Raw genomic sequence first — 27,185 nt, 5'->3', positions numbered from 1 at the left:
GACCTGAACATGGCCCTTCCCTGAGCTTTAGTTTTCTTTTCTGTAAAATATAGAAAGTTGGTCCAGACAGTCCCTTCCAACTCCAACCCCAGGTTCCTTGATCTACTAAGTCTCTGGAGGATGACTGGAGGTGGTGGTGGGGAGGGCGGGGGATAGACACAGGGGAGGATGGGGAAAAGCACAGGGCCGTCTCCCACTGCCCACGCTGTGCTGAAGATGCAGAAACGGTCAGAGGGGAGCGGCCTAGCTTGATAAAGGATAGGTCAAGTTCATCTCTGCAAACTTGCATCCTGCCCTACACAAGACGGCGGTACAGTAGAGAGCAAAAATTCTGGAGGGAGTCATTCACAGGACAGAGATTTTCCTTGTCTTAGATTTGCATCAAATAATAATGCAAGATTAGGAGAGGGAGAGACTGGGCCAGAAGGAGCAATGGAGAGAGTCCTGCAGGGGGCTAGAACAGGGAAGACGTGGGCTTGAGTCAAGACAGATGCAGAAGAATGAAGACAAGAAGATGCAGTGAGAGTTGTGCGGGCAGCAGCAGGACAGATCAGTGAGCGTGTCTGTGGGAAGGGACACGGAGAGGCAGAACGTGTGTCCCGGGTTGCTGGCCTGGCGGACTGGTTCAGCGATAGGAAGGCGAACAACAGCAGAGGGTGTGGACAAGGATCACGAGCTGGATTTGGGAGGTGCCTGAGGTCAAAGTGTCTAGGAGGCAGTTGGGTGGGCAATGGACTGGGATCAGAGGACATGCCTGCTGTGGAGAACAGATATGACAGTCAATGGCACTCCGGTGACAGCCAGGGCCACCCAAGGGGGCCAGAGGGCCCAGGAGGAGGGCAAGTGGAGAAGGGGCTGGGACAGGATGCCGGGAAGCCCCCGTCTGATAGGCCACAGAGAACAGGACCCTGTGGGAAGATGTGGGGGACAAGAAAGGCATGGGATGCAGAAGTGAGTGGTCCTGGAAGCCAAAGGCACGGGAGTTGGGGGTGAGGGGGGTCCTCGGTGGGAGAGCAAGCAAAACAACAGGGCAAAGGCAGAATGGATACAGGAGGGTCCCAGTAAGTTCAGGCTCCTGTCACTGCTCCCCAGAAGGCAATGAGGTCCTTGATGCCTTGCCCATTTCCAGGTCTCACCAAGGTGACACATAAATGGTTACCGAGGAAGGAAAGAAGGAAGAGATACAATGAACCATGATACTGACTTAACCACAATCTCCCACTGTCAAAGGCACACATGCTTTCTCATCAGTGACTTCACAGACCCTGAGGACACCCTTCAATAAAGCACAGAAGGGGGACTGATTACATTGAAGTATTTCCCTGTTTTTGGACACATTTAGAGCATAACTAAGTCAGGTAGAAATTTGGGGAAATGGAAAAACATACGTACGGGACTCTCAAATGTTTTTGCTTTTATATAACCCAGATGCTAAAGAAAAAATAAAGCTAAACTGTCTTAAATATGCCATAATCTTTTTGTGAGAAAAAGAAAACTATGGCTAGAACTGGACTCATAGACACTTGGAGTTGAGAACGACCTAGAAGTTTATCTATTTATTTTGGCTGCACTGGGTCTTCTTTGCGGTATGCGGACTCTTAGTTGTGGCATGCAGGATCTAGTTCCCCGACTAGGGATTGAACCCAGGCCCCCAGCACCGGGAGCGCAGGGTCTTGCCCTAGAATTTTATCTAGTCACAGATTCTCATTTTACCGGTGAAACAAGTGAGGACCGTTAAGTCAGCTGGCTTGCCTCACGTCACAGGTCCCATCATTAATTAGTAACTAAGTCAGGACTGGAGCCTCTTACCTCCTCTCTGGCCTCTGTTGCTGCAACATCAACTAAATCAAGGCTGATAACCTAATTCAAACTCCATTCAAAACCCTGCGACACCCACGTCTGAAGTTTGGCAAGTTCAGTTACCGTAAAAAGTGTACCATCCAGTGCCTTGGAGTTTTCGATATGATTTTCAAGACTGACTCAATTTAGTTGCTTAACACTCAGAGTGGCCGCACGGAGTGGTGTAGACGGTGTGGACGGTGTAAGTTGTGCAGCTGTGCTCTGAACGGGAACGCCCGTCTGAGGGACCCAGAATGGGCTGAAACCCACTAGGTGCCACTCACCAAGCCCGGCACTTGGGAACCGAGCTGTGTCTGCAGGGAAGGGGGCACTCCTAACTCTCCCAAAGACCACTATGGGGATGGGCCCGTGATGACCCGGTGCCACTCCGCAGCTGATTTCATTTGTTCCAAGCCTCCAAGTCTAGATAGAGGTAAGCACATTTTAAAATCGAGAAATCAAGGCCTTAACCTATAAATTAAGACCTCTAACTAAAAATAGAAGAAAAATACATCAGTAGAAAAAATGAGCTACGATTGGGATTGCCACATATACATTGCTAATAAGAAAAAAAAACAAATTGTACACTTAAAATAGATGCAGTTTATTGTATGTCAATTGTATCTCAATAAAAGTTCTTAAAAAAAAGAAAAAAAAAAAGAGCCAAGAGCATGAAAAGTAAATTTACAAAGGAAGAAATATAAACAGCCTATACATTTCTGAAAAATCTTCAAGTTCACTAGCAATCAAAGAAATGCAAAGGCAAATGAGATATAATTTCATCCCCACCAAATCTGGAGGAGTGGAAAGGAACACTGACACCCAGTGTTGGGGCAACAGGTATTCTCACACTCAGCGAATGGGGATGCAGATGTCCACAACTGTCTTCTCTAGGGCCATTTGCCCAAGTATTGACATTAAAAACCCTTAAATGTATGCATACCTAGAAATCAAAAAAATCAATCAAGAAAATGTCTTTGACAAAGATGTCTTTGATATTCACCTACAAATACGTCTCTAGGGAAAATAAGAGCAGAGGCCACACCTACAGGTCAGGCGTCTTCCTTCAAGCCCTTAGCTCTTGGAGTCACCACAACGCTCACAAATGAGAGTTCACCCAAACAGAGAAACATCTGCAGCTGGTCATTGTTTTTTTCTAGCTGTAAAGAGTCCTGCAGCTGAAGCGGGAAAAGAAATTACGAAGGAATGAGTGTGTGAAACAGAAACAGAGTGTCACTGAGTAGCAGGAGTTCTCAGCGGCTGGGTCATTCGCTCAAATACTCTGAGCAGATTCTGCCCTGGGAAGTGTCCCTTAGCAAAGTCCCAGGGGCCCTCTCAAGGCTGGAGCAGATGACATCTCTTGGACGCTCTGGCCCTGCCAAGGGATGGGATGGAAACCCCACAGGTCCCCATCCACAGCTTCGTGCCCTAAAAGTGTGGACTCTTCAAAGTGAGCCTCTGAGGATGGGCCGTCGCCAAGTTTGTATGGGAGCTGGTGCTGGCATCTTGCCCAGCAGGTCACCCCGGGGGGTGTGCGTGGTGTGGGTGTCCAGGCTGTGTTCCTGGGCCCCACCCCAACCTCATGGAAAGCCACGGGGTCCCCTGCTGGGCCCCAGCAATGCCACACACTGGCACTCTGTGAACGCCCAAGGCTGGCAGTGGCTGGGAGCAAGGCTGCATTACCCTCGGGGTCCCGGGTAGGGTTGAGAGAAGCACAGGCCAAGTGGGAGCTTCTTTTAAAGGTAACTTTTTATCTTCAGCATCCAAATGATTTTTGTTATGCTCTCTATGCCTTTATTTCAATAAGAAGACAGATTTTTTCTGTACAACCTTCAAATGTTGTTGACACTCCGAACAGATGTACCACTTTGATCCTGCAGCTCAATCTGGCCCTGGTACATGAAGGTGTTTTGGGTTTCAGAAATTTGGCAATGAGTCATTCCTGCAGCTCCCTGAGCCCTGCCCCATACACAGGCCCCACCCCTCTGAGGGAAACTGCAGAGAATACAAGACACACCGGGAGCAAAAGGGAGAGGTGGTCTCTGTCCCCTGAACAGGTGCCCTCTGTCCTCACCAGCCTTGCTAATATGCTTTTAGAACCACTGATGAGCTTCCAGGGTGATGGAAATGATCTTTGTTTTGATCTTGGCAATGTTTACACGAATATAAACATTTGTCAAGATCCCTCAGGCTATGCACTTAAGATTCATGTATTATCCTGCATATAAATTACCCTTCAGTAAAGTACTGTTGCGATTAAGAGGTAGAAAGAAAAACAATGACGGCTCTAGGAAGCATGATCTGCCAACCAAATGGTACAGAGCCAGGCCTTGCAGATCGTCAGAGGTGGGGTAGCTGGGAAAGAGCCAGCGGGGCGGGGTGAGGGGAGGTGGGCCCGCCCTGAAAATCACCAGAGTGGGGTCAGGTCTCAACCCCGCTCCAGATGCGCCCGGGCCAGTCACCATCCCTCTCTGGGTCTCTGTTTCCTTATCTAACAATTGAAGAAATTATAGTTCCATAAAAATATATAGATTCTTGGGCTCTGTCTTGCCTCCTGAATCACACACAATGCGAGTTTGGGGAACAGGAATCTGCATTTTGATAAGCTCCTTGGATGAGAGTCATGTTCTCTGGGGTCCAGGACCAACATTTGGGAACTGTGGACAATGTGTTTATAAAGGTACTGACCTCCAGCGGTAACAATCTCCGCTTCTTTGTGGAGAGAACAGCAACAAAGGGCCAAGAGAAAGGTGTAAATAAATAGGATGATCAGAGTTGAGTGCAACAGGCTTCCCACCTTCCATTCTCCGATCAAGAGCCTAAACGCAGACTCTAAATCTCAAAAGGGTTACCCTATACAGTTGTGCACTTTGTGTACTGCTCAAAGACATCTATCTGAGACAATGAGTGAGGGCTGAGAGTCAGCGCATATCCATTTGTCAAACTGTGTGCCCTGAAGCAAGGCTGCAGCCACCTAGGGGAGCGGAGAGGGGGAGGGGTTGCTTTCTTCAAAACTCATCCACCAAGATAAGGGATGCCCTGTCCTAATTCTGACAATGGCACGGCATATAGTAGTGTCTACAGAAAGACCAGCGTCAGAAAATATTCATGTTCTTTCAACATGTATTTTCAGCTCTAATTCCCTAAAGACAAGTGAGTTGATATTTAGGACCTGTCCTGCCTTTTTCCAGCAGTCCCCAACTTCGTCCCAGTGTCACTTGCCCTTCCGCAGATATTCCTTGCCTCCGTCCTCCATGCTTTGGTCAAGCTGTTGCCATCACCTACCAAACGTCTCACTGGTCAGCGACCCAGTCGTTGGCACCTTCTGCAATCCCCCCCTCCGGTGAATTAATCCTCCCACCAGGATCCTGTGCCCAGCGCGGGGGACGGGGCAGCAAATCAGACAGGCGTGTCCCAGGCCCTCACAGACCTTAACGATCTTGTTTGAAGATGATTAAAACACTAATTACAATAAAGTGTGAGTAAGGAGAGCGTGTAGCAGCGGGCATGCTGTTAATTACAAAACTAGCACGGCGCTGTCTAAAAATAGTCCAGCCCCTCCCCCTGCCAATCTACAAGTCTAGAAACAATGCAAACTGAACTCAAAGCTCTCCTGGTCTGGTATCACTCTCATCCCTATGATGCCTAAATACTTCACACTCTAAGAAAATTAAGGTAACAGAGCATTCATTAAAATTTTCTGCAGCATCTCATTCTACAGACTACCAGCTGGACATAAATTCTTTTCCCTGGTCCATCTCTGTCCTTCCTCGCCTCAGAACCTCTCCGGCCAGTGCTCCGAGCACTGCTGGTCCCACAGCTAGGGCGGGCAGACTCTCCCTAGGGCCGGGTGGGATGGGTGTGGCACACAACAGGTGTGGTTGGGGCAGGGCTTGGGCTCCACCCAGTCCTGCTGCCAGCTGCCCTGAAGGTGGGCATTTCCTCGCCAGCACTTTTCTCTCTCCTCTCTTACGCACCATCACAGACACGGCTGTACAGGGAGTAAGGGGCAGGTCTTTGGCATATTGGAGGTGCTGACACACATTCACCCAGCTCTAAATTGGCACAATCACAATTGATGCGATTCAGGAGACAGTGACAAAGCCTGCTCCTCGGAGAGAGGGTGGAGCAGAGTGACCCAGAGTGTGGAGTCTGAGGCTGTGAGACTGAGATCTGAGTCGAGGCTCTGTCCTGTGCTAGATGTGCCACTTCAGGCAAATCGCTTAGTTCTACATGCTTCGGTTTCCTTACCTGTAAGATGGGGCCAACCCATGGGGTTGTTGTAAGGGCTAAATCAACGAGAGCTGGTAGGATGCTTAGCACATAGTAACTGCTCGAATGGTGATACCACCTCCACTAGTACCAGTACTCCAAGTGATCATATTATTACCTCCACTAGTACTGGTCCTCCTTATCCTCCCCCACCCCCATCACTACCACGGCTACTGCTCGCTAACCTGCTCGCTGGGAGCCCATAAGGTAAACAGACCATCCCTGTGCCGAGAAGCACACAGCACGCGGCAGGCAGGTGGACCTAACCTAGTGTGCCCCAGAGGCGCAGAGGGGAGCCTGACGCAGGAGGCGCAGCAGGGAGGCCGTGTCTACTGGAGGGGCCCAGAGGACCACAAAGAATCAGCACCACACCCAGGCAGCTTCCATCCAAAGCCCTGAGTCCCTGAGGGTCTCCCACCAAAAGGCCTTTCAATCTAACCCCTTCCTCTCTGTTCCTACCGGTGTCTTTACACCACCCACGCTGCCATCACATCACCTCTCAGCACCAGCTGCCTGGGCCACCACGGCCGGCTCCTGGTGGGCCTCCCTGTCCTCACTGAGCTTTTCTCCCGGGTCCCGGGACTCATCCCCAAACAGTCCCATAAGCTGTCTCCGTACAGTCTCATCATAGCTCCCCGTGGGGCAGAGGGTGCAGGCTCCAGCTCCCACTAAGGGCCCTGCCCCACCCGCCTTGGCCCCACCTCCTGCTTCCTGGGAAGCTTCGCTCTGGGGCCTGTCGCCTCCTGGCCTCTCAGATGCCAAGTTGCACAGGACATCCCCAGGAGAACAGTGATACCCTTTCCCTCCAGAACGGGTCCCTCTCCACCCAAATCTAACCCCCCCAACCTGCAGGGCCACTGCACCCACCTCAGACACAAGGCCTCCCCTGCTCTGCCCCACACTGACCTCCCATTTCCCTAAAAGTCTCCAGCACTTGTTTCCGAACCGCACCCTCTGCCACTTAATCATACCTCTCTCCCTGCGTGGAGCCGTAACGCCTTCCCGTCTGCCATCTTTCCTCCTGGCGACAGGTAATAACACCTTGTTGGGTACCAGGTACTTACCTAGAGCTCAATTAACACTTGCAGGAGGGACACACCCTCTAGCTTCCCAGCCCCACAGGAGCAATAAGAAGAAACAAATGAGGTAAAGGGCCGCTGGCTGCCTGATCCCAGGCAGCAAACTGGATGGGAGCCCCATCCTCCCAGACCCTCGCTTCGCTCCATTTTTGCCAGCAGAGAAAGCATTCCCTCCCCTCGCCGGCTGCTCGTCTCTCCTGCTCTGCTTCCCTCGGAGAAAGTGCCAGTGGTGAGAGAAATGCCAGAAAGTCTTCAGGAACCCGGCGAGGAGAGGGGAGCCTCCAGATCTATCCAACCCAGGCGTGGGCAGCAGAAAAGAACAGAAATGGGAAGAAAAGCTCTTGGAACATGGAGATGAGGGGGGCAGGGTCAAACTAAAGCCCACAAACCTAAGGGGGTGGCAAGAATTATCTTTGCAAATACAAGGAGCAAAGTGTAATTTTGGACATAGGGCTAGTAAGTGAATGCAATTCATGCTGGGTTGTGGTAGTGTTGAGTACTTTTGCAAAAGATCAAAAATTTTTTTTACAAAAAAAATCAGCTGCAGTATTTGTGAAAACGGACTATTGCTGTCTCACCTCTTCTCACTATGAAATGGGAAATTTATGGAAATAAATGAGAGAGCTGGTGCTGGCATGATGCTGTAACAGCATGGCAGTCATGGCATTCATCTGAAATATGCAGAATAGGCAAATCTGTAGAGGAAGAAAGTCGGTTAGAGGTTGCCTGGAGCTGAGGGGGTTGGGGAGAAAAGGGGGTGATTGTGAATGGGTACAGGAGGTGACGAAAACGTTTGGATGATGAGGTTCCAGAAAACAACATCTCTAGAAAATGTTCCAGATAGTAAGTGATGGTTACACAACATTGTGAATATATTCAAAGTCGCCTACTTTAAAAGGGTGAATTTGGGGAATTCCCTGGCGGTCCAGGGGTTAGGACTCCGCACCTGCACTGCAGGGCGGGTGGGTTCCATCCCTGGTCTGGTCAGGAACAAGACCTGGCAAGCCACACGACGAGGCCGAAATTAAATAAATAAACAAAAGGGTAACTTCTATGGCAAATGCATTAAATCTCAATAACGCTCTTATTTAAAAAAAATAGGAAGGAAAGAACTGGAAATGAGGGCCACACAGTGGCTGAGACACTACACTTAGGCGTCTGGCTAAAGACAAATGAAATAAGACCGGAAGGAAGTTCATATTGAGAGAAGTCAGATGGAAGGAAGGACTCTCCATAGCCTCTGGGTTCTCATCTCTGAAGGTGAAGGAATAGGTCCCAAAAAAGACTATTTTCTTCCAGATTGGTTTTTGACACCACCTGCCTCAAAAGCCTGAACCCTGACACCGCTCTCTGGTCCCCAGGAAGGGACACACGTCAGCCAGTGGATGAGGCAATGTTTTTCTAGAGCCACAATTTCTTGTTGCGGTTTTCTCCTCATAGCTCTAACCTCAAGCTCCCGAGAGGCCCTCTGAGTCCCAGGCCAGTCTGCCACCACGACATGGGGGCTGAACCCTCTCTTCCCAGGTCGCTGCAGGGAACAGAGGCCGTGACCCTGACCGCCTGTTCAGGCCTTACAGATGTTCTTGGGTCACACCTACTCTCCGATGGGTTGCCTGAGCAAAAACAGGGATTCCTCTTCGCTAACGCCCCTCAAATCGCTTTCCTGGGGACTCCACGCGCACATCTGCCGTCGTGGTGGCGACATGAACTGCTCTCATCACACAGGCCACTCGAGCGGCTCTCAAGAGTTTAAGAGTAATTAGCAATTTCAACCTTTCAGAATATTATCCCCCAGATGGAGAAAGCCAGAAACCAAAACCACACAGAAGACAAGCCTTGAAATCCCCAAGCGCCAAGCTTATGAAAGAGAACAGGGAATTAGCGTCTAAACAGAAGAATTTAAAAGGTGCATCTGAGCAGATGGAATCCTTCCTATGTCCTTTTTCCTTTGTTTCCTTTGTTTGTGTCAAATCCTGTACTCGGGCCTCCACGAGACTGGGTTTTATTTGGTCTTACCGGGGACAGTGTCAGCGATTAAATGGTTATGTCTCCGCTGGCATCGTGAATCTGGAAACGAGAAGAGTCTCCGTTCAGAGGTGGCTTTTCGCCTACTTCTTCTGGTGTTTGTGTTGGCTGAGGTACAGAACTGCATGGAAAGAGGGCTCGGAAAGTGAGAGGGGTGGTGAGTGAGGCCCGGGGGGAGCATGCCAGCGAGATGTGGGGATGTAGGCAAAGGTCAGCAGACGAATAGAACAGCCCATCTCAGGAAAGGGCCATGAGGTACCAGTAGGCCTGGCACCAGCCTGGTTACTGTAAGATGCTTAGGCCTTTTTGGTTCCCCAGTAGAAACGGTCAGGCTGGAGAAGGAGAAAATGCCACGCTGCATGAAGTGCTTCTCTCTTGGGCTGGCAGCTGGCCCAGCAAAGCCCCAAAGGCCACTTGGTTGCCCTTGCAAAGGGCAGCGGTGCCCTGGGCAGCCTCGGCGCGAGTGACCGCACACCCACGGCTCCCAGAAGGCAGGCCCACCCCTCTGCACGCTCTCGTGCCAGGGCAGGCGGGCAAGCCCCGGGTGCCCGGTGCTGCTGTCCGAGGTTAGGGAGGGACAGTCCACAAACTGGAATTATTCTGCAGTGAGTTCTGTCCGAGGCTAAGTTCCACCGCCCACATTTCTCCAGCTCGGGCCTGCCTGGCACATGGCCTGGGCCCTCCACAAATGTTTGCCGTTGGCTCCCTGTGGTGAAAAACCAAGACTGGGATTGGAAAGGCACTCTCATTTGCTAAGGCGTTAATCCAGGTGCGAGTCCTTACTTCCACAGCTTACCCTGGAGAGAAAAGACAACACAAGTGGCTGCTTTATTTACTCCAGATTAACCAGGGCTTGGGGCTGGGGCCACAACCCAGCACAGCCGTGTGCTCGCAGCCGCATTTCTAGAAATGCATGCCAGGCAGGGAGCATTGGTGATAGTCCTGGCCTGGGGGCGGGGGGGGGACCTCCCAGAGGAGCAGAGCCAGACCGAGAGGCTGGGCCCCCATCAGCCATCCCTGCCTCGTCGTGGGTGAGGAGGGCTCCCCAGCGGGGCACTTGGGTGAATGAAATGGGGAGCCAGCTGCTCCTCAGGCCTGGAGGATGTCACACCAGCACTCACAGCTCTCCTCGTGGTGCAGTGCTGTAATCCCACTGCATCGCCAACCCCCTCAAAGGCAAAAGACAAGTGAAAATTAATCTCATTAGAGTCAACAGTGTTCACAGTAAGGAAAACTCTGATGTTTTGCCAAGAGTTCTCTTCCCAGCCAGCTGTGTGGGCAAGGGACACGGGGTTTGGAGCCTGGAAGGCCTAAGTTGGAATGCTGGCTGTCACTCAGCTATATCACCATGGGGACACTGTCCAAGGGGCAAAAGCGTCACTGCCTGACAGAACTGCTATGTGGATTCATGAGAAAAGATATAAAAGCCACGAAGCCCCTGAATGATACTAAACACTCAGCAAGTTTGCCCCTTGTCCCTCATGGGCTCAAGTCCTACCCGCCCACCCTCCCAGTGTCCTGCTTGGACATCTCAGGAGGAGGAGCCAAGACCTGCCTCCTGCACCCCCAGATCCTGCCTCCAGCAGCAGAGGCAGGACTTGTGTCTAGAGGTGGGAGCTCCCGGGAGGGAGGTTCCAAAAACCCTGCCACGCCCAGCTGCCAACACCTTTCATAGCCATTGTTGTCTTATCTCATTTGGACCTGGACCTGGCAGCAGTATTTCTATGATCCGCATTTTAGAGACCCAGAAAACAGTAGATCTTGGGCTAAGTCACACAGGAAGTTATCCCAAGAGAGGGGTCTCAGACAGTCCAGTGTGCTAATAAAACGGCTAATATTTATTGAGTATCCACACATTCTACTACATTCCCCACAGGGCTGGAAGTGTTCACACTTCGCAGTGTGCAACTGGATGTTCAGCAACGCAGCAAAGTGACACTATGCTCTTTGCAGGCCTAAGACCGGAGAAGACCTGGAGGCTTTCACATTTGCGTCCCAAGGGAAGGCAGCCACCTTGAAATAAGGCCACGTCCACTGAGACCACCGTGTTAGAAGGAAGCCCAAGCCAATCTCGGGAGGATTCTCTCTCCCTCTCTCTCTCTCTCTAATGGTTGTTTCTCTGAAGAATCTGCCTACTTCAGGCCTCTCAAGACCATGGGCCAAATATGATTTACCTTTGACCCCTTAGTCTGCAGTGCCCTGCTCACACTATCCAAAGGAAAAGACTGAAAACCGCCGGAAACAAGGGATGGGTGAATAAACTCGTATAGAGTCATATGATAGAAATATTATACACTTAGAGAAAAACAAGGAGGACCCCTGTGTACTGATAGAGGAAGGATCTACAGGATGTTCTGTAAGATGAAAGGAAACAGGTACAGGATAGCATTTTCAGAATGGTCCCTTTGATGTAAGAAAGGGAAAATCAGAATGCATTCCTTATGACGCATGAAAAAATACTGAAAGGAGAAACAAAATATTATTGAAAATGGTGCATATTGTGGTTGTTTTTAAAAAACAGTTCAGGGGGGTTGGGATGGGATGAATTGGGAGATTGGGATTGCCATACATACATTACTAATAAGAAAAAAATATCAAATTGTACACTTTAAATATATGCAGTTTATTGTATGTCAATTATATCTCAATAAAAGTTCTTAAAAATCAAATGAACTGCAGAAAAGAATTGTTTAAAAAACAAACGGTGGAAAAGAATCAAGCTTGGCCACAAGATGATAATTGTGGAAACTGGGTGGTGGGTGAACAGTAATTCATTATACTATTCTGTCTACTTTTACATCTTTTGGAATTTTTAATAATAAAAAGTTTTTTAAAAAATTGTTACCTCCAGGGAGGAAGTAGGGCAAGAAGGAAGGGAGGAATGGATGGGGAAAAAGCGAAAACAATATTTCCATACTTCACAGATCATATCATCTTTTTTTTTCTTTTAATTCTTGAGGTGAAATTCACGTAACATGAAATTAACCATTTAGGTATTTTAAATTGTACAATTCAATGGCACTTAGTACATTCACACTGTTGTATAACCACCACTTCTATCCAGTTCCAAAACATTTTCATCACCCCAGAAGAAAACCCTGTACCCATTAAGCAATTATTCCCTGTTCCCCCAATCTCCCCTGGTAACCACCAACCTTCATTCTGTCTCTGTGAATTTACCTATTGTGGATATTTCATATAAATGGAATCATACAGTATGTGACTTCTGTGTCTGGCTTCTTTCACTGAGCATAATGTTTTCAAGGTTTATCCAAATTGTAGCACATATCAGTGCTTCATTCTTTTTCACAGCTGAATAATATTCTATTGCACGGATACACCACATTTTGTTTATCCATTGATTGGTTGATGGGCATTTGGGTTGTTGCCAAAGCATACCTTCTTATTTTGACTTTATTTTTTAACTGTGTAAGTGTACTTCTTCTTCAAACAAATTTTTTTAAATTAAATTTGTATTATACAATCAGTGTGGACCACACAGAAGGCAGGATGAGAACACAGGGTAGATTCATGAAAAAATTAGGAAGCTTGGCAAGAACATAGTAAGAATGCATTCAAAAATATAAAAGCAGTGTATCTCAATAAAAGTTCTTAAAAAACATAAAAGGAAAAATGAATAAAAAGCTATAAGTACTTGTATTTGGGGTATGTGTTTATACCACACAATTTATAATTCTTTCGAGCAGGAAAGAACGACTTGAGAACCTTTCTAGGGTAAAGCACTGGAAGAGTGGGCGATGAGTCGGTCTGGCTTGGGAGATGGGGCCAGACTATGAGGGTCTCCACCCTAGGCTGGAACCAAACCAAGGTGTTATGATATCTATTCACTGTCACATGCTGACCAAGTTGCTCATCTCCCCAACTAAGGGGAGGGCTTGGGCTTCTACTTCCTGTGTCCACCCAGAGCACTCAAAACTCATGGACCACTGGGCAGTGGGGAAATGGATGCTTCCTGAAGGACCAAGGACAGCCCACCATGGGGCCCAGGGGAGAGTCAGGGGTACTTTCCAGGGAGGTGGCTTGTGGGGCGAGGCAGCCAGTGGCATTCTGTTTCCTGTTTTGTGCACTGGGCCCCCAACGAAGGATTATTTTAAAGAACTCCATCTGTTGCTTTAAAACAAAAGGTCTGTGAATAGTATTTCAGGAGAAGATGCTCCGGGTTTGGAGTCAGAAGACCCAGTTTTAGTTACAGCTCTGACCCCAAGTGGGTTACATGTCCATTTTCCAGATAGAAATAATTCTTGCCCCTCCCGGTATCTTGGAATATTAGGTGGTCCAGAGATAATTAAGGCTTTGAGCTCTTCAGAAGAAAGATGTCAGGAAACACAAGGGGATATTATGATTCCTGTGGCTTGGGTGGGTGGGGTGGAGTCTGTGAGAGAAATCAGTATATATAATTGAGCTCAGAAAAGTAATTTCATCTTCTAGACTTTACCTAGAGGGAGGAGAAGAGTCTGAGAAGCTAAGCAAGCTGCAAATCACCACCACAAACCTCCATTTATATAGTTACATATAGTCTATTGACTCATTTAATCCTTGTCCAAATCTTTTGGAGAAGGATTATTTCCTTTCTGAAGATGGGGAAACTGAGGCTCAAAGAAGGAAATGGCTTATCTAAGTATGAAGTGGGGCCAGGCCCCCAGCCAATGCACAGTCCTGCTATTCTCTACAGACAGAGATGGAACACAGAGCCATGCCCTCAGGGAGCTGCTTGTCCTCCTTGGCTCCCTGTTACAGGGATGCCATGGCAGAGGCTGTTAAGCTGCTTCATCAATATCCACTCTCCCACTCCTCCTTACTAACAGAACCTTGGGAAAGTGCTCAGCTGAAAAACTACATTTCCCAGTCTTCCTTGAAGATAGGGGTAATCAATGAAAACTGATTCCAGTCCCTCCTCCTTCTTCCCAGACTGACCCTGTGTGATGGCTGGTACTCCAGCAACCATGTTGGACCTTGAGTGACCTTGAATGGAAGGACCACATGCACAGGATGGTGGTACAAAATGATGGAAGTGGCCTAAGGCCCATGGAACCAGCATACCACCTCTGGCCAGCCTATCTCCAGGCCTCTTTTATGCAAGAGAGAAATAATCTCTATCTTATTTAGCCCTGGTTATTTCTGGTGTCCATTACTAACCAATACCCATGGGTTGGTTCCTTTGAGTTTATATACCCTAAACAACAAACGCTGTCAGATTCTGAAGAGATCTGCATTGGCATGAAGGGACACAGAGGCATCACAGCCCAGAAAAGAGCCAGGCAACTCGGTGTGAAGGGCAAGGAGGCCATCCAAACCCCAAACCTGGATGCCAGTGAGGAGAATGAATGAGCCCTCAGAGCATCAGGTATCGCAGGGGAGGAGTGGGGCTAAGGGTAGGCTGTGTCCAGACTGCCCAGCACTGTGGTCCCTTGAGCCCAAGGCACCTGTCACAGAATCTCTTGCCCCAAAGTGCATCTCAAACACCTGGGGCAAGATCTGGCTGACTCACCTCCACCTGTGTGGCCTTCACACTCTGGCCTCCGCTCAGCACTCCAGCCCCATTCCTCACTTCCCTCCACTCTCCTTCCAGTCTGTGTCCTTAGAGGACCCTGAATCACCCCCACACATGTACATCCTCACTGCCAGGCCTTCGCATATAAGGTCCCTTTGCCTTAAAGAGTCCTGTCCCCACCTCTTGGCCAAACTAACTCCCCTCCCCACACCCTTCTATTTAGCTCTCAACTTACTCACCACTCTCATCAGGCGCCTCCCCTGACTCCCCGGACTGGGCCAGGCACCCCTCCGGGGACTCACACAGTGCCCTGGGCATCTCCCTCCAGCCTGTGTGTGAATGTCTGCCTCCACTAGTCTGTGCAAACCTTCAGGGCAGGGACGAAATACTCAACTTCTACAATTGCTCTTAACGGCTCTCTGGCCAGAAGAAACTACCTCATGGCCCTCTGGACACAGCACAGTTCCAGCACGAAGTAGGTTCTTTTTTGGGGGGGGGGGGGACACAGAATATTTATTACTAAAGTTTTTTTTTTAAGCTCTTTATTGGAATATAATTGCTTTATACTCTTGTACCAGCTTTTGAGGTACACCAAAGTCAATCAGCTGTATTTATACATATATCTCCATATCCCCTCCCTCCCACAACTCCCTCCCACCCTCCCTGTCCTGGCCCTCTAAGACATCACCCATCATCGAGTTGATCTCCCTTTGTTACACAGCAACTTCCCACTAGCTGTCTATTTTACAGTTGGTAAAAAAAAGCATGTCTATGCTACTCTCTCACTTCATCCCAGCTTCCCCTTCGCACCCCCCCCCACCCCCATGTCCTCCAGTCCATTCTCTGCATCAGCATCCTTATTCTTGCCCTGTCACTGGGTTCATCAGTACCATTTTTTTTTAAGACTCTGTATATATGAGTTAGCATACAGTATTTGCTTTTCTCTTTCTGGCTTACTTCACTCTGTATGACAGACTCTAGGTCTACCCACCTCTTTACATATAGCTCCATTTCATTCCTTTCTATGGCTGAGTAATATTCCATTGTATATATGTGCCACATCTTCTTTATCCATTCATCTGTTGATGGGCATTTAGGTTGCTTCCATGTCCTGGCTATTGTAAATAGTGCTGCAATGAACATTATGGTACACGTTTCTTTTTGGATCATGGTTTTCTCTGGGTATATGCCCAGTAGTGGGATTACTGGATCATTTGGTAGTTCTCTTTTTAGTTTTTTAAGGAATCTTCAAACTGTTTTCCATAGTGGCTGTACCAACTTACATTCTCACCAGCAGTGAAGGAGAGTTCCCTTTTCTCCACACCCTCTCTAACATTTATTGTTTCTAGATTTTTTTGATGATGGCCATTCTGACCAGTGTGAGGTGATACCTCATTGTGGCTTTGACTACACAGTAAGTTCTTAATAAATATTTATGATGGAAGGACAGAATCTAATACCCAACAAGCAACTGACTTATTAAACTCCAGTTTCCTCTGCCCTGGGTGACAAATGTTCTTCTTTCTCCCAGTAATGGTCAGCTTTTACGCTCTAAGAATCATGACATGTTTCCCTGCAAGTGGATCGGTTACACGTGCACTTTCCTGGTTACACAGGCTCTCCCCCTCTAAGGGGTGGGGAAGGGCCTCATTTTGATCTTGGCTCCCTCTCCTAGTGCCAGGCAATGTGCTCCATTTACAGGGAGGACGAGGAATTAGTCAACTGGGCCACGTGTGCAGCTTTGGTAAGAGTGAACATTTGCAGGGTGAAATCACTAACATTAGGTTTGGACAATACTCAATATTTATTGGCCTATGTCGCCTTGTCCTCTAAACTCACCAGGGCCCAATATCACTGCCCTCAAGTGACAGAGGTCAAGAAGGACGAGGCTGGTGTGATGCCAGCACAGACTCAACGCTGGCTCATAGGACAGCAGGACAGATGCCCCAGCCCCAGGCAGGAGCCGGGTGGTCAGTGCTGTCCTCCCCCAAGCCTGGTGGGATCCCTGCAGGTGCTTTCCTAGAACGGAAGGCATAGGAGATCCACCAGTGCCTCAGCTGCTCTAATTGTCAACTGCTGTAAACCGAACTGGTCTTTGGGAGAGGAAGGTTCAGCAAATTTTTAATTACAGGCTGTCTTTCCTGCCTTTAAAATGGCTAGGCTCTGAAAACATAGTACTTTAATCACATGGTGTTAAATCACTTTTTAAGTATTTGGGTATTTAAAGGGAAACCTGTTATGAAATCTTTTATAAAACAAGTTAATTGAACTTTTCTGAAGTTCGGCGGGGGTGGCGGTGGTTTATGAAGTTTACTTAAGTGAACTTAATTCAAGTTTGCCAGGAGCACTAAATCATTCCCTCATCTCTGGATGCCTTGTCGCAATTCTCAATGGTGCCCACACCCCCCAAATCAGGTCTCTAATAGCTCCCAGGAATTTTCAGTTCTCAACCCCCTTTTCCTCCAGGAGTGTGCCTTTCCACTCAAAACTGTGCACACTCGGGAAATTCTGAAAAAAATGTGTTATGGGCTGAACTGTGCCCTCTTCCCCCAAATTCATATGCTGAAATCTGAACCCCTGATACCTCAGAATGTGACTGTATTTGGAGATGGTGCCTTTAAAGAGGTGATTAAGGTACAATGAGGTCATTAGAGTGGGCCCTCATCCAATACAACTGGTGTCCTTATAAGAAGAAGAGATTAGGACACAGACACACGCAGGGAACACCATGTGAGGACACAGTGAGAAGTGGCCATCTCTACGCCAAGGAGAGAGGCCTCAGGAGAATTTGATCTTGGTCTTCTAGTCTCCAGAGTCATGAGAAAATGAATCACTGATGCTTAAGCCCCCACGTCTGTGGCACTTTTGTTACGGCAGCCGGAGTGGACTCACACAGAAGGAGAGTACCTGTTTCCGGCTGCATCGCGGATGAGCTGTGTGACCCTGGGTGGGGCTGCAGCTCCAGCTCAGGGGCCCCTCAGCTCCCCTACCTCAGTGGGGGGGGGGGGGGATTCAATGCAGATGCTGTGAGCTCACTTCCCCCTCCCTCGTGCTCTGATGTGTGGAGCACGTCCTTTGCCCACAAGAGAATGAGATTTCTCTCCCACTTCGTGCTGTCTCCTAGGTCAGGAAGCCAGAGGGAGGAAGAGATCCTGACACCAAGAGCCAGGATTTTTTTCTGGATTTAACACTTTACTCTTTTGTTGTTGTTGTTGAAAGCATTGTCAACAACACTGTGAAAAAGCCAGAATTAGAAATCTTACTTTCATTTTACAGATGAGGTAAACTGAGGTGCAGACAGTGATGTATCCATGGCCCCCATGACTCATCAGGGAAGGATGCCTGTTCTCTGGACTCACATTTGTCTGCCCCCAGCTCCCTCCCACCATCAGGCACCCTAAACACTTGCCATTACCAGGCTACTCATCTGCTGCAAACCTTCAATGTCTCCCAGGTGCGGGCCACATGAAACCCCCACTGGCCTGCACTGCCCCCCACCTTCTAACCTCTTGATCCCCCCTACTGCCAATTCCATCGTGACAGACCAGTCATGCTGCCCGAAGGACACAAGCCATGCTCACGTGTTACCACATCTCTGAGAACACCTTCCCCACTTCTTTCTGACTAGCTAGGAGCCACCTCCTCCAGGAAGCCTTCCCAGACTACTCTCACTGAGTTCTTTCCACGGTGCTCTCAGACTCAGCCATATGACGTGACTCTGAACAGACTTGCCCCTGTTCTGTTTGCAAATTGCTTAACCGTGTTAGCCTCCAGGGCAAGGAGCACATCTTCCCACAAGCCCCATGTACCTGGGCACAAAGAAAATACTCAATAACACGTATTGGTCTATCAGAAGACAGTCATGGATAAGTTACCTCCACAATATAAACATGTTCAGAAATAGTTATTTACAAGCCCAACTTCGTAAACAGAATCCCAATCTTCCCTGACTTCTGCCACATCGCAAGAGTGCTGGATGCCCCCTCTGCCCAACTGGCCTTCAGTGACACAGTTTCTGCTTCCCTCTGTCCCTGGACATCCCAACTACCTCACTGTCCCCACCTCTCTGGCACAAAGCCAATGATTCTTAAACCAATGCCTACATAACTCCACAAGTTACTATTTAAAGATTTGAGAGGTCTTTCTTTAAAGATGACCTCCTAGGGACTTCCCTAGTGGTCCAGTGACTAAGAATCTGCCTTCCAATGCAGGGGACAAGGGTTCAATCCCTGGTCAAGGAACTAAGATCCCACATGCTGCAGGGCAACTGAACCTGCGGGCTGCAACTACTGAACCCGCCTACCACAACTAGAGAGAAGCCTGTGTGCCTCAATGAAGAGTCCGTGTACCACAACTAAGACCTAACGCAGGGCTTCCCTGGTAGCACAGTGGTTAAGAATCCACCTGCCAATGAAGGGCACACAGGTTCGATCCCTGCTCCAGGAAGATCCCACATGCCGCAGAACAACTAAGCTCGTGCACTGCAACTACTGAGCCTGCGCTCTAGAGTGCACAACTATTGAGCCCCCATGCCACAACTACTGAAGTCCACCCACCTAGAGCCCATGCTCCACAACAAGAGAAGCCACCACGGTGAGAAGCCCACGCGCCACAACAATGAGTAGCCCCCACTCACCACAACTACAGAAAGCCTGCACGCAGCAAAGACCCAATGTAGCCAATAAATTAATAAATTTTTTTTAAAAAGACACAACGCAGCCAAATTAATTAATTAAAAAATAAAGATGACCTCCTATTATAAGATCAGACCTCAAGGGCAAGAACTTGCCATATTCCCAGCACCTAGGAAAAAGACTGGTACATAGATGCTGCTCAAAAATATCTGCTGAGGGACTTCCCTGGCGGTCCAGTGGTTACGACTCCATGCTCCCAATGCAGGGGGCACGGGTTTGATCCCTGGTTGGGGTACTAAGATCCCACGTGCCACATGGTGCAGCCAAAAAAAAAAAAAAACCATCAAAAATATCTGTTGGATACATTTGTTGAATAAATAAGACGATTAACTCTTTGACTATCCATTTCATAGACTTTAAAAAATGTTAAGACTGAATGAGAATCTAAACCTACCGTCTCTCGGCCAGGCCCGAGTGAGGTGGGCTGCTGTAAGCCAAACAGGGGTACCCAGGAAGCACTGTCATTCAGACACAACTCCCGCAGTATTTATCCCTTCCCCAAAGTCCCTCTCTTGTCATCTACCCAGAGCTGTCCATACGGGGGTTTCTGCAGCCTTTCCGAAGCTTTCATTTTTTTTCTGGATGAGGAAAGAACTCCCACCCTGAAGGGAAACGCCTCTCAAAGAGGCGTTTGAGAGGAAGAGGCTGGCCTCAGAGGCAGCAGCCGCTGCCCCAGCTGTCGCCTCCAAAAGTGAGCAGTGCAATGGGGTGCCTGCCCTCAGGGAAGGATGCCCTCCCTGTGCGGTGGGCGGACCAAACGCCTACCCAGCCCCCAACCCTTGTGAGGGCAGTCCCCACACACAACCAGCGCATCCTGGCCATGAAAATCGCAACTCTTTGCCCTCAAAGTGCCTCCCCCAAGATGCCACCCAGGCACAGGACCTAATCTTGGGTTTCAGGTCCTCTCTCTTCCCTACCAGCTGTGGGGAGGCCTATGGTGTGCTGCTCACGGAAAGGGGCACAAAGAGGAACCCCAGATGAGTCCCAGAGGCTCACAATCAGGAGAGGAATTCTGCCAAAACACACACGTGGCAGCCCCAGCTGCCGGGACTGAGACTGTGCATTCCAGCACAGGGGGACAGACAGGGTACATCAGCCCTAGATCTCTGGGCTGTCCCGAGTAGGGGCAGCACACCTGAAAGGTACGACGCAGGAGGCAGCTGCGAAGGCCACACCTGCAGGAGATGCTGGAGGTTCTGAAATCCCAGCCCTGTGCCAGGGTCAGATGTGAGAGCTCCTCCTCTTCCTGGGTGATAACGGGAGCCCTGCAATCTCAGAGCATACCCTCCAAAGCCTCCAAAGGCTTCCCATGAGTCCAAGTCCAAGTTCATCAAGATCTGGCCCCTTGATACCGCTGCTGGATGGCCCGGAGCACCCCCGCCGCTCACTCCTCTCCAGCCCCACGGCCTCCTGCTGCCCCTCCAACAGACCAAAGTCCTCACCCCTCCATACACGCTCCTTCTTCAGGACTCTGTCCTTCCCACTTGAGTCACCGCCCCCCTCCCAGCCCCTCCAGCCCCTGGCCCTGCTTAATTCCCCTTCATAGCACACACTTGTGTCCTTGTCTGTGGTCAGAAAGCTCCAGAGGCTCTGTCCTGCTCAGAGCTGTACACCCAGCAGCTAGAATGGGGCCTGGAATATTGCAGCACATATTGGCTGGATGAATGAATGAAGGAATGAACGAACAAACTCCTTCCTTGACACACCACACACTCCCCCTGTTGATGGTTGTGTCCCTTTGGGGGTGCGTGCACACACGGTGACACTGAGGGTATGCGCTGAGGGAAGGCTGGAAGCCAGAACGCCCAGTGGCCACAGCCTCGGTCTGTAAAACGGGCTGGAAACATTTGCTGTGGGTTAAAAAGCCCACCAAGCACACCAAGATCCCTGACTAAAGGGTCAGCTCTACAGGTGACCTCCTGGTCGACCACCCTGGCAAAGGAAAAGGCACCACTTCAGGAGGCTGGACCCCGAGATGCGTGGTGTGGGACAGCCACGCAGCCGCGGGCCCAACCTTCCCACCTTGTATGATGCTCACCTGGGCACGCGTTTTATCTGCATTTCTGGAGGGTGTGCCTGAGCCACGTGCTCAGTCTGTTCCCCACGGTGTTCGGCACGTAAGCGGGGGTGGGAGGGGTGGCTACCGCTCCTCCTAAGAGTTCATGTATGTTGTCACCAGGCACCACCCTAAACACATGTGACGGCGCGCTTCAGTCTCACAGTGGCCCCGTGAAATAGGCACTGTTATGACCCCATTTTACAGATGAGGGAACTAAAGCACAGAGGCCTTGTCCCTGGTGTCTGTGGTTGGTTCCACGGTGTGGTGGAAAGAACGCAAGATTGAGAGTGGCAGGATGTGGCCTCCAGTCCTGGTGCCACCTGCCAAGTCCTACGAGAGACTTTTAATCTCTCTCAGCATCTGTGTGAAGTGGCCATAATAATAATAACACCAGCCTACCCCACACATGAGGCATGAGAGCACTTGGCAGATTCATCACATACAACACAAATGACTGGCAACTGGTGTTATTTAAGGGTACGACGATCCTGGCAATTTCTCAGCTGTTTCCTTTAGGAGGAGGGAAGGGAAAGCTCGGACAGAGGGAGGCACAAACTAAAACTGGATACGGGCGTCCCTCGGTATCCGCGAAGGGTTGGTTCCAGGGCCACCTCCACCTCCACCCCGGGGTGGGGGTAGGGGGTTCCCTAGGAATCAGGAATCCTCTTAAATCACTAAATCGGATACCATTATTGAAACCAGCCCGAACACCAAAGAATAAACTCTCCTCTAACATCCTAGTCACCTTCAAACTAACCACCAAGATCAAGGTCAGGTTCCCACTGGCAATAAAAGTGAGTCACCCTCACCTCTGCTGCTCCAGAGGGCAGAGAAGGCTGTATTTCCTCTCTGAAGACGGCCCCTTATGGCAAGGTGGGCTCAGTCAAGACAGCTAACCTGCACACGGGGAAGACCCCCGGGGGCCCCTGGGCGGCCCCTAGGCTCCCACCTCTGAGAAATGCTGCCACTGATCTTTTTCACTCCCCCAGGCTGGTTTAGGTTTATTGGGAGGAGGCAGCCGGGAAGGTGACAGTCCGTGTGGGAGGCCCTTGCTGAATTTTATGGCTTGATTCTGAGGTAAATCACTCTGGCCCCGAGAACTGACTCCACCTAGGTTTACTAGTTTTAATATTTGTTTGGGGCATTGTGATTAATTGAAAGATGCCTTCTTCCAGTTCTTGTTCTGAAATGTGGACCCTGGTCTCCAAGCACTCATTTCTATTGGGCATAATTATGATCATTTGTCTGGAGTCCTCATTCCCAGGGAAGAGAGCTCCCTACAGTTCAGGCTCACCTGAGCTCCCAACAACCAGGATCAACTCGTCCTGGAGAAACCCAAACGAGTGAAAGTCCCCTCTACATGTTACCTTAAGACCCTATAACTTGCTACCCTTACAGCCTCCAGAGGTTATCAGATATGGCCCTGGGGGTCTTGAGGGCTGCAGGGATGTCTCATCCTCTGCCAAAGGATGAGGGGAAGATACGGATCACCCCCACATCAGTTCTAGTCATCTGGCCTCCCTCTTCACGTCAGGCCACCAGTGAGCAGCATCGAGCAGTGGCTAAGAACATGAACGCTGGAGCCAGAATGCTAAATTCACAGCTTGCCTTTGCCACTCATTAGCTGTGTGACCTTAGGCAAGCTGCTTAACCTCTCTGTTAACCGTCTCAATTTTCACTAATAATACCCATCTCACAGGGTTTTTATAAGGATTAAAACAGGTGGATAATTTAAAAGTACTTGGTATAGCGCATGGCACAAGTACTAGAAGAAGTGATTTATTGGTAAAAAGAATTGATGTATTGGTAAATTTGATTTATTGGTAAAGTTATTTGAAGAAGGAACCATGTGGCTAAAATGAAGTTTGAAAACCATTATTCTACACCAGGGGTCTACAAGCTTTCTGTAAATTGGCAGAGAGTAAATATTTTAGGCTTTGTGGGCCAGATGGTCCCTGCTGCAACCAGCAAAAGGCAACCATGGATGTACATAAAGCAGCAGGCGTGACTGTGTTCCAATAAAATGTCACTTAGGAAAACAGGCATTGGGCTGGTTTGGTTTGCAGGCTGTAGTTTGCTGACCTCTGGACTGGACTGAACTCCCTGCTTCACAGATGAGGAAAACAGAGTGGGGACTTACCTGAGAAAACTGGAACCCAGTTCTCTCCAGACCAGGGCATGCTCTAAAATCGAGAGCCCTAGAAAGGAAAAGACAAGTCGTCCACACTGCATTCAGAGCAGCCATGCTCACACTGTATTTCACCAACGGAAGAGGACACCTGAGAAATGTGACACTGAGGCCATTGCTGTTCATCTACTGTACAACCCTGGGCTCCCTGAAGGTGGGCACATGGTGGGTGTCTACCCCTTCATCTCTGTAGCCTGCCGGCAGCCAGCGCAGGGTCTTGCCACAGCAGAGGTGCTCTGGGAAGGCCAATAACCATGCACAGCCCTGCCTGGGGACGACTTCCATCCAGCAAGGCCAAGTGCCTGCATGCCTGTATTTCAGCGAATTTCGGGAGTGACTGATTAAATGAAGATGCCCATGTACCTGTGACAAGGGGAAGCTGGGTTTTAGAGCACTAGACTATAAAAGGGACATTTACTAACTGTAACAGTGTTTAAATGATACAATTAGGGGTTTACAGACGTTTCTTTTTTCATCCCCCCAGAAAGGACTGCAAGAAGATGAACTCTAGGGCTTCCTAGGTGGCACAGTGGTTAAGAATCCACCTGCCAATGCAGAGGTCACGGGTTCGATCCCAGCTCCAGGAAGATCCCACATGCCGCGGAGCAACTAAGCCCGTGTGCCACAAAAAAATAAAAAAAAATAAATAAATAAAAGAAGATGAACTCTAAACCTCAGTGAAGGTCTGTGAGAGGGAAGGACACTCCTCTCCTGTGAGACCAGTTCCTGTGGTTTAAAACAAGGCCCCCAAGTCTCTGACACCCCATCCATCAACAAGTAGGATCTACGTCCCTTCCTCCTGAACCTGGCCTTGGTGACTGCTCCACAGATCGTATGTGAAAGAGACACCGAGGTTTCCAGGGCAAGGCTTTGGGAAATCACAGCTTCTCCTCCCTGTTTCTCGGGACGTTCACTTTTGGAACCCAGCCACCACGCCTTGAGGAAGCCCAAGCAGCCCCGTGGAGAAGCCCACATGGGGAAGAACCAACAGCCAGCCTCAGGAACGAGCCATCTTGCAAGCAGATCTTCCAGGCTTGGTAGAGCCATCTCAGCCAATTCCACGTGCAGCAGAGGTGAGCTGTACCTATTGAGCCCTGCCCAAATGGCAGGCTCCTGAGCAGAATAAAAGGACTATCATTGCTTAAGCCACTAAGTTTTAGGGTGGTTTGTTACACAGCAGTAGTAACTAGAATAGGCTCCTTAATTTCAATCATTTGCTCAGGCTACAAAGCCATCTCCTCCCACAGATAAGACAGCAAAATATTCTTTTGCTAGGATTTCAGGGGATGGGGTGGGAATGCAGACCCCAGATTTAATGTGCTGTTATATTAATAAAGGAATGTGATATTGTGATTTATAATAAGAACTATATTTTTGGTCTCCAACCATCCCTGACATAGAGCACCTAAAACCCTTGGAATTTATAAGAGCTTTAAAGGTGTCTTGATATTCATAACAAACCCCTCCACCATGACTAGATTTACGTTAATGAGGTGAGTTTTGCAAACATAAGGATGGTGGGGTGTTTGCCAGGGGAGCCAACCATGTGATTGGAGGGTAGGAAATTTCAGTCCCACCCCTGACCTCCAGGTACAGGAGAGGGGCTGGAGGTTGAATCGATTGTCAATGGCCAATGATTTAATCAAGCATGTCTATGTAATGAAGCCTTTCTAAAATCCCCAAAAGATGGGGTTCAGAGAGCTTCCAGGTTGGTGGGCATATGGAGATTTGGGGCAAGTGGCATACTCCAGGAGGGCATGGAAACTCTGAGCCCTTTCTCCATACATTGCCCTGTGCATCTCTTCCATCTGACTGTTCCTGGAATTGGTAATCTAGCAAGTAAAAGTTTCTCTGAGTTCTGTGGGCTGCTCTAACAAATTAATGGGACCCAAGGAGTGGGGTCATTAAAAGCCAGTCAGAAGCATAGCATCTGAAGTTTTGTGGGGACTAGATGTAGGACCAACCCCTTAACCTGTGGGATCTGACGCTGTCTCTAGGTAGGTAGTGTCAGAATTGAGTTGCATCGTAGGACACCGAGCTGGTATCAGAGAATTGCTTGGTGGTGTAGAAACCCCCCAGACACATGGTATTGGGAGCAGGATTGTAAGCAGCTAAAATTTTGGGGGGAAAGTAAAATGAGAAAGTAGGTCTCAGGAGGATCTGAAGATAGGACAAATATTTTTATTTAAAAAAAGAATTTTGAATTCGTGTGAACACATCAAACAAATCTGAGAATGAGACCTCAGAGTCCTGATGTAGATACAAGATGACAGGTGGGAGAAGTCCTGATTTCAAATATTCAAATGCACAGCCTGATTTGGGGTCAGAAAATATGGTCACCATCGCTCATTATATGGAAAAGAATATTCTGGCCTAAAAATGTTGGGTCCAGTGTTACAAGTGATTGTCTCAGCTTCAGTATAACTCTTCTAGATCATCTGAATTTACTCTAATATAGATAGTAAAACTTTATCAGGTTCACTGGGATGAGCTAGCTCTAAAATGCAGCCTTTAGTTAACCTTAGTCAATGGTATTTACCACTGATTGGAGAAAGGATGTCAAACAGAACATTCTTTATTGTAGCACATTTGATGCTAAGATGATCTTTCTGACAATTAAGTATATTAACTGTCATGCTGAAGTTATTTAGGCACCAATTAAGAAGTTTCTGATTATCAAAATCCTGGATAGTAGAAAGTATTGTTTAAAAGTCTAAATTCACTTTTGAAAGAAACTGGATACTATGTAAAAGGATTCCTTGCTTTACAAAAATATTTACTCAGGTTGTCTTTAGGTAATGATCACTCCTCATGAATTCAAATAACAATCATATGATTATAAGTTCTGTGTAAATCAATACTTAGACACCCGCATTTGTTACATGAAAAGAGGTAGCCTTGGGCTGAAATTGGTCATGTATTATTCAGAACTCACCCAGTGCCAAGTGACCGAAACCCAACCCAAACTTCATTTTGGCAGCATTTCCCAAAATTCACCACTGTGGAGTTTTCTGTCATATCTGAGTACCAGGTATAATGTTATTATTGACTTTGTCTTGACTTTTTTATTAAACTAAGCTTTCTGCTAAGAAATAATGAAATCACAAGTTCCATGTACTACATTATGTTTTCTTTAACACACATTTAAATGAAGAGGTGGCTTTAAATCGTTAACTTGTTTCCAGATATTTGACTGAAAATCAGCCTATACTCCCCATCAGTGGTCTCAATGTCTTACTTAAGGCAGAGAAAGGAGGTTTACTGAATGAAGAACCCACCCTTAGTTTGTTTTCTCACTGACAAGTGTGGTATGTGACCTTGGCCAAGTCACCTAGTTTTTCTTGCTTCAGTGCCCCCATTAGAAGTGCACTGGCCCCGCCCACTGCCCCTCCTCACAAGAGCACCGGGGGTAATAACCCCTGCGCTGCTGACAACCACCCATCCAGAGCGGTCGGGCACTCAGGGATCCTCAGCCACTGGGATCTGAAGGCCTCTTCCCGGCCATCTAAATGCTGGA

The 27,185-nt window shown here is 48.6% G+C and overlaps 1 protein-coding gene across 12 annotated transcripts in view; it reads right to left on the bottom strand.

The window, feature by feature from the left end:
* The window catches only part of CTIF (cap binding complex dependent translation initiation factor), a 299,520-nt gene that overhangs the window by 257,449 nt on the left and 14,886 nt on the right, over window positions 1-27,185 (bottom strand). Inside the window, exon 2 of one of the 12 annotated variants that reach the window (XM_057699043.1) lies at window positions 23,621-23,678. The exons of 9 other annotated variants lie outside the window; for them this stretch is intronic. The gene's annotated coding sequence lies outside the window, so the exon portion shown is untranslated. Of the gene's footprint in view, window positions 1-4,527; window positions 4,550-23,620; window positions 23,679-27,185 lie in introns of those variants that run through there. 2 more of the 12 variants (XM_057699042.1, XM_057699040.1) reach the window with 2 other exon arrangements.

Source organism: Hippopotamus amphibius, chromosome 11 (assembly GCF_030028045.1).
Source record: "Hippopotamus amphibius kiboko isolate mHipAmp2 chromosome 11, mHipAmp2.hap2, whole genome shotgun sequence".
Taxonomy (NCBI): Eukaryota; Metazoa; Chordata; class Mammalia; order Artiodactyla; family Hippopotamidae; genus Hippopotamus; species Hippopotamus amphibius.
The sequence above is the reverse complement of the archived record's forward strand: the minus strand, read 5'-3'. Positions and strand labels throughout refer to the sequence as shown.